The sequence below is a fragment of the Babylonia areolata genome, chromosome 7 (assembly GCF_041734735.1).
Source record: "Babylonia areolata isolate BAREFJ2019XMU chromosome 7, ASM4173473v1, whole genome shotgun sequence".
Lineage (NCBI taxonomy): Eukaryota > Metazoa > Mollusca > Gastropoda > Neogastropoda > Buccinidae > Babylonia > Babylonia areolata.
In genome coordinates, this window is record NC_134882.1 from 7,481,052 (window position 1) to 7,489,715 (window position 8,664).

Consider the following 8,664-nt stretch of genomic DNA (forward strand, 5'->3'; position numbering starts at 1 on the left):
CGACAGTGAACGAAGTAGAAAAAAAAGTTATGTTGTTTTCCGGAGTGTCCGGAATCAGCTGTTTGTCCTCAAGAATCACCTGTGTTCGTGTGTTTGACGGTATATGACATTGTTATACCGCCTTGAAATTACAACATCAGTCGACGCCACAAAAAGCAACTTGTCGCTCTGTTGCCACTTTCTTCCAATATACTCGCGTATTGTTCGTACTTGATTATTACATCTTATTTTTCCCCCCCTTTTTTTTTATTCCTTTTCACTTTCGACCCAGTAACCGATTATAGATGTTATTGTGCACTCAATTTTTATGCTGGCTCTTTTTAACATCGCTTCTTTCTTCCTCCAAGATAAGGAGAGCGATAAGAAGAATCTCGTACAAACGACAACATCCACATAATGTTGAAAAAGGTAAAACTACTGACAAACTGGATGAACATGACAATGGTGTTGTTGATGATGATTATGATACTTGAAAGGAAGCGTGATACTTTTACACCATTCGAAACATTTTTTTTTTTTTTTTAACAAAAGCCATTTCAATTTTTTTTTAACCAAAAACAAGAGAGAAAAAAGGAAATCAGCCACTGTGGCGAAGGGGGTAGCATCATGGACTGAAGACTGGTGGGGCACGTGTGAGTAACGTGCTTGTGTGCACGCAAGCATGTACGTGTGTGTGTGTGTGTGTGTGTGTGTGTGTGTGTGTGTGTGTGTTCGATTAACTTACAACTATAATCTAATCAGACCCCACAAAAAATACTGACACCCTTCAATATTCTGTTTCTGTCATATGTGTTTTTCAAATGAAAGGTGGCCAAATGGCTCCAGTGATGAGGAGACATAATCTAGGAGATGAGCAGAGAAGTCTTTGAAAACAGGAAGCGCATGATGGAACCTGAACTAACGAGCAGTAAAGGTGAAGAATGGCCAGACACATTACAGGAGTGGAGAGAGAGAGAGAGAGGGAGAGAGAGAGAGAGAGAGAGAAGGAGACAGGCAGAGAGGGAAAAAAGAACCAGGGGGACAGACATCGATTGAAGGAAACCTGGCATGTATGTGTGAGAGATAACGAGAGAGAGGGAGAGAGAGAGAGAAAGAGAGAGAGAGAGAGAGAGTCAAAAACAGATAACTGAGACGTAGTCGGAGGTGGGTTGACAGAAACAGAGACAGGGAAACAGAGGTAATATGCAAAGAGAGAAAGGCAGGCACACACACAAACAGATAAATAGACACACACACACACACACACACACACACACACACACAGAGAGAGAGAGAGAGAGAGAGAGAGAGAGAGAGAGAGAGAACAGAGCAGAGAGGCAGAGAGACAGATAGTGAGAGAGAGATAAAGAAGGAGTGAGAAAGAGAGGTAGAGACAGAGAGAGAGATGTTGAGCAGACACTCAAAAGGAATATGGACATGAAACTTAGTGAGTGGGACAGATAGTCAGACAGACAGACAGACAGAGATGATCATTGAGAGGACTCTGACAATGCATGTGTGTGCAGATTCAGTCTTTAGACACATACGATAGAGAGAGAAAGAGAGAGAGAGAGAGAGAGATTTGAAAGAGAATGAGGAGAGATTGTCACTGACATCTGTTTACAATGCACTTGTTGCCAAGGGTTGTTTGTTTTTTTTCAAAATAGCAGAGCTAATTATATGTGCATCATACGGTACAAGCTCGTATGCAGCAGTCTTACCTTTTTTTCCAAGCACTCTTTCAACTTACGAAATGAACCTTGGTATGGGTAAAACGAAAGCTGAAAAATATCTGGGGATTATCAAATGACGGGTAATTTATTGCCACGGTCATGGTCTATGAGAATTATCAAACGTGGCGTGAATAACGTTTTTTGCCTCCCAATATACCTTCCACCTCGTTCAACACCAACTCCCAAATAAGTTTGCAGAAGAGAAAGACTACACGACGAAAACCTTTCTTATATTTCCTCCCAAACTCCGATCTTTCAGCTATTGACACCCATCGCCCCAAACCACCAAGGGCGGAAACAAGATGCGAAATCCCGAGACACAATCCCCCACAAGCCTCATACACGATAGATATGAAAAGCCCAGACCTCTGTCAAGAGTTCCACTTGCGTCACGCCAAAACATATCCTCTGTGCAGCCGGCACTGTTGGTTTCTGGGCAAATGGGGCGGAACATGGAGGGATCAAAAGGCAATTGAGTGTGAGCCGTGCACGTGGGGCACGATTTTTTTTTTTTTTTTTTTTTTTTTTTTTATAATGTGGACACGGCTGCCATTGTACGCCCATTTGGGGAAAAGGGGTAGGAGTCTTGTTTTGGATTCTTTTGAGTGCATGGAAGATGAGGAGGGTGGTGGTGGTGGTGGTGGAGAAAGTTCGCTGGAAGTGCTTTCTTTGCACATATACTGTCTGCAAACTTTGTGGCTTTTCATTTGATAGTTTATTGCATGACACCGTATCAGAGGTATTTTCTTCCAGAAGCTGGAGTCTGTTTTGCAGCTGCCGTACCAAGCTGAACTTATTGTCTTTCCCCATAGACGCCCCTTTTTTTTCTTTTTCTTCTTTTTTTTCAAATATTTCTTCTTCATTTTCGTTTTCTTTGAAGGAATGAAAACGTTAGAGTAGGGCCCAGAAAAGTGTTTGTTAATGCCAACCACTCAACTGACTACACTGGACGTCTGGGAGCAGCTCGGGAACTGTCACGCGTATCATCACATTGGAGAAAGAAAGAGGAGACATAGAAGGAGAATGAAAGAGAGAAAAAAAAACAAGGAAGAAGAAGGAAAATAAAGGGGAGTGCTCGTCATGTGATAGTTAGACAACATCAATCCACACTGGCTCCCTGTGTGTAACACTGTCTCAGACTTCCCCTTTTGTGTGTGTGTGTGTGTGTGTGTGTACGTGTGTACGTGTGTGTGTGTGTGTGTGTGTGTGTGTGTGTGTGTACTTAAGTGTGTGTGTTTGTGTGCGTGCACGCGTGTGTGTGTGTACATATGTGTGTTAGTGTGTGTATCTATGCATCCCTGTGCATGTGTGTGTCGGTGTGTAAATGCGTGAGAAAGTTCATGTGTGAAAGTGTGTGTGTGTGTGTGTGTGTGTGTATGTGTATGTGTGTGTGTGTGTTTGCGCGCAAATGGGGAAAGAGGCTGGTGTGTGTGTGTGTGTGTGTGTGTGTGTGTGTGTGTGTGTGTGTGTGTGTTTGTGTGAGCGTGAATGAGTCCTCACGCATGGGATCATGCGCACACGGGTGTGCGTGTAGGCACTCAATTTCAAACTATTACCAACTCAGATCCCAACAAAAAACAAAACAAAAAAAACTGACATTCTTAAATTTCGCATCCGTTACAGGAGAAAAACAAAACGAGGAGGGTGGAGAGTGTCTCAGGTTGAGGAAGGGGTTGGGGGAGGTGAGGGTGGAGCGGGTCCAACTGGCGCCAGTAAAGAGAGGAAAGATTTTCGAGCAGAAGAGAAGAGTTGTCGTTCAGAACAGGAAGTGCATGATGGATCCTGAATTAATGAGGCAGAAAAAGGTGAGAAATTACTGCAAGAGAGAGAGAACGAGAGGGGGAGAGAGAGGAGGGGGGGGAGAAAAAGTGAGAGAGCAAGAGAGAGTCAGAGAGTAAGGGAGAGAGGGAGGGAGAGAGAGAAAGAGGGGAGGGAGAGAGAGAGAGGGAAGGAGAGGGAGACAGAGGGAGGGAGAGAGAGATAGAGACAGACATAGTAAGAGATGGAGGGCGAGAGAGAGAGAGGAGAGAAAAGAGAGAGAGGAGAAGAGAAAGAAAGTGAGAGAAAGAGAGAGAGAGTGGGGAAGAGAGAGAGAGAGAGAACGAGAGGGAGAGAGAGAGGGGGGTGAAGAGAAAGAGAGAGAGAAAGAAAGAGAAAGAGGGAGTGGAGAGAAGAGAAAGAGAGAGAGGAGGAGGAAAAGAGAAGGATAGATGAAGGGAGAGAGATGATAGAGAAAGAGGGGGAGAGGGGGAGATGGAGTAAGAAAGAAAGACAGACAGACAGACACACACACACACACACACACACACACACACACACACACACACACACACAGAGAGATAGAGATAGAGAGAGAGACTGGGAGGCCAGCTAAAAGGTGAAGAAGGTGGAAAGGAAGGCAGGGGATGGGAAGACAACGAGGATGGCAAAGGGAGGGAGGGGGAGGGGGCGGGGGGGGGATAGAATCACAGAGAGGGAAAGAGAGAGAGAGGGAGGGGAGGGGAGCAGATGAGAGAGATATCAAAAGAGTTAAACAGACAGACAGACAGACCTGACAGACAGGATGGAGATGCGCGCGCAGACTCAGAGAGAGAGAGAGGGGGGGGGGACACAGAGAGAGACAGACAGAGAGAGAGAGAGAGTTAGACACAGAGAGAGAGAGAGAGAGAGAGAGATGCACCAGGGGAATCTGACAGACTCTCAAGAAGCACGTACGCGCGCAGATTCACACGCAAAACCACGTGTATGATTTTAGGTACGTGTATATGCGTGCGTGTGTTTACAGCCGTAGAAGCAACAGCACTGGTAGTAGTAGTAGTAGTAGTGATTATTGGTTTATCGTCTACTCATACACAGAAATGTATGAGCGTTTGAGAATAAGGAGAGAATTTGGAGAGGTGGGGCGAGGACCAGAAGAAACATAAAGCTATGATAGAAGGACGTAAACTACAAGTAATCACCTGTAGGACTATTTAATAAAAGAACGAACAAAACAAAAACTGTACACCAATGTTGGTGAAATATAAGCGTTTCCTTAACTATTTTTAAGCACTTGAATACACATGTTCTGTTTCTAGAAGAGCGCACGTGCGCGTGTTTGTGTGTATGTGTGTGCGCGAATTTCCTTTATATTTGGCTATTTCCACTGTTTTCCGACGAACTTGCATTGTAGTAATACCTCGGCCATCAGCTGTGAGAATTTGAATCCATTCTTCTAGATCTGCTTCTTGCTCTGACTGTCTTGCTGCGCATGAACGAAAGGTTTTCCTTGTTTTTTGGGGGTTCCCAATTCAACGTTTTTGTTTTCTCTCTATTTGCGGATCATAGATTCATTAATTCCCACTTCGAAGGCAGCCCTTCGATTTCCTTTTTCTTCAGCCAGTGCAATCGCTTTTAAATCACTCAGTACGGCCAGTCCTCTCTTCTCCTCTACACATACCCCTCGGATGTCCTGTGGGTGTCTGAATGACCCAATCTTTAGCTTTCGTCGTCAGAATTGGGGTATCTTTGTCAGCATTCACCTCTTCAGTGTAAGAGCCTTTCGCTTGCAATATTTTGATGAAGGTAATTGGGGTGAAACGCTGTTAACGTCGTCTCTTTCGCCGTTCGTATGGAGAGAGTTAATCTGGATTTGACATTGCATGCCAATCGCTTAGTCTTCGGCATGATGATACAAGCCTGGTGTGGGCCTACAGTTTGATGAGAGATTCACTACCAGTCAGATCGTGACTTTTGGAGATCGACTGGAAAACGAAAGTGTAGTGTGTTATCATAATTATTATTGTCTGTTTCCTGACGTGTTGTCTGTTGAGTTTTGCGAGTTTAGAAACATATGTATGAGATGTCTGTTTTAGCACACGGATTTTAAGAAGATTTTGTTTTCTACTTTGACTCACAGAAAGGGCGCATCCCTCCCAGAAGTCGCAGGGGTAAGAGTTCAGTAAAAACAAAGAAAACATAAACTACGTCTTTCCGATCGAAATTACGGCAGTCACACTGCTGACAGTAAGTTAAGCCCCATTCTGGCTACAGTCGAAAATAAAACTATGTTCTTCCATTCATAGAAGATCAAGCCCCAGTTTCCTGTTCAGTGAGTGTAAACCAAGAAACATTCTCCTATTTACAGTAACGTTAACTCTCTCCATACGAACGGTGAAAGAGACGACGTTAACAGCGTTTCATCCCAATTACCATCATCAAAATATTACAAGCGGAACGCTCTTATACTGAAGAGGTGAATGTTGACAAAGAATACCACAGTTCTGACGACGGAAGCTAAAAGTTGGGTCATTCAGACACCCACTGGACATCCGAGGGGTCTGTGTAAAGGAGAAGAGAGGACTGGCCGTACTGAGTGAGTTAAGCTCCATCCCACAAGGGAATGAATACCCATTCTCCCACTGAGGGAACATCAAGCACCATTGCCCCCATTCACGTGAACAGAAAGAAAAACCAAACCGATGAGACTGATCCGTTCTCACCTTCCGAGGAAAACAAGAAGAGACACTTCTGACGCATACAGACCGTAAAGCCCAGTGTCATTACTTCAGTCATTGACACTGTTTTGATAGAGGGATGACAGCTGGCGCGCGCGCAGGGCGGTCTTGCGCGCGCGCGCACACACACACACACACACACACACACACACTAGCGCGCGCGCACACACACACACACACACACACACTCTTTCTCTCTCTCTCACACACACACACACACACACACACACACACACACATATCCACCCCCACCTCCTCTTTGAAAGGTCAGCACACACAATCAGCAATTGATCCTGACAGCAGTTCTAGCTCAGTGATGTGCCCAAAGATCTCGTTGATGTGCCTCGTCTCGAATGCTGACAGTGATAGCTTTGTTGACCACCCGCGTACACACAACACATTAGAGAAGCGGGCAAATAGGTACAGTGTGGTCTCAAAGCTTAAATGTTCCCAGAGCGCTATGTCTCTGTATTCTTTTGTTCCGGCAGTTACCTGAGCTTTATTTTCCTGTGTTTTGTGTGTTTTGTTTTGTTGTTGTTTGCTGTGGTTTTGTTGTTACTGGGTTCGGTTTTTTGGGGTGTTTTTTTATTTGTTTTTTTTTGTTGGCGGGCGTGGGGGTGGGAGGAGGGCAAGGGGGTGTTTTTTTGTTGTTGTCTTTTTTGTGTTTGTTTTGCTTTTTTGTTGTCATTTTTTTCCTCACAGTTCTTCCTTCCCGTGGTTTCCTCCAACTCTTTCTTCCCTCTGTTTTGTTGTTGTTGTTGTTGTTGTTTTTCTCACAGCTCTGTGTTTTAATTCACAGCTCAGTTTGCTCACAGTTCTGTTTTATGCACCACACTCCTGCGTTCTCACAGCGACCTGTAGATTTCACAAAACACGGAAACGATGATCGGGATACCCCACCCTCTCCTCATTCTATCCTGTTTCTCTATCAAACTGAGCACCACTCTCTATTTACAATAGATATATTACTAGTTTATTGCTATCACACCTTTGCTTGAGGCACAAACATGCTCAAGACATATCATGCGAGTAAAACATAACAATAAGAAAAATATTTTTTTTAAACACATAAAACTCAATAATCACAGGTAAAATCCCTTAACAACTATCCCATGCAAGCACAACAGTCACTTCAACCACATCGTGTACTTAAACCTCCATTACCATCCACGCAATCATAGTACCAAACACCTGCGAACGCACAGTCAGACGAATGCGCGCACGCACACACACACACACACACACACACACACACACACACACACACACACACACACACCATGCGTCATTCTCCTGCAGACATGTATAGCCAACCCCGCCATTCTTCTGATTCTAAACGAAGTATCACTCTCTTACGAGCAATAAATCGAGTCCAGTTCTTCAACCTACAATAGAAAAGAAGCTTCAGTCTTATACTGAATGTAAATTAAATCAAACCTCGTCCTCCTGCTTAGCAAGCAGCAGATCAAGCCCTAATCCCCTGCTTTAAATGTGCCATGAATCATTCTCCTTAATCGATCCGCGTTCTGCTAGTGGCAGTAAATCAAGCCCAAATACCCCACTGACAATAAAAGAAGCATGATTCTTCCTTAACTCTCTCCATACGAACGGCGAAAGAGACGACGTTAACAGCGTTTCACCCCAATTACCACCATCAAAATATTGCAAGCGGAAGGCTCTTATACTGAGGAGGTGAATGTTGACAAAGAATACCACAATTCTGACGACGGAAGCTAAAGGTTGGGTCATTCAGACACCCACTGGACATCCGAGGGGTCTGTGTAGAGGAGAAGAGAGGACTGGCCGTACTGAGTGAGTTAAAAGGACACGTTAAAGGACACGTAGCCGTTGACGGACATCGGGGCAGTGAATTCATACCCACTGTGTCCATGGCTCTGCACAGGAAGGCGGGCCCAGTCCTCTCCTTTCGACATGTTCATAAAAAAAGAAAAAATCTTTCCCAGCAGAAATCAGGTACCCATTTACACTTGGATAGAATGAAGAAACTCGGGGTAAAATGACACTGATTCTCATGGATACAGCACCATTCCGTAACGGAGGTCTCGATCCCTGATTCCTCGTGAACACTGGATCAGTGGAGTGATGGTCTAGAGGTAACACGTCCGCCAAGGAAGCGAGAGAATCTGAACGCGCTGGTTCGAATCACGGCTCAGCCGCCGATATTTTGTTCTCCCCCTCCACTACACCTTGAGTGGTGGTCTGGACGCTAGTCATTCGGATTAGACGATAAACCGAGGTCCCGTGTGCAGCATGCACTTAGCGCACGTAAAAGAACCCACGGCAACGAAAGGGTTGTTCCTGGCAAAATTATGTAGAAAAATCCACTTCGATATAGGAAAAAAAAAAAAAACAAATAAAAAAACTGCAGGCTGGAAAAAATACCAAAAACATGGATGGCGCTGTAGTGTAGCGACGCGCTCTCGCTGGGGAGAGCA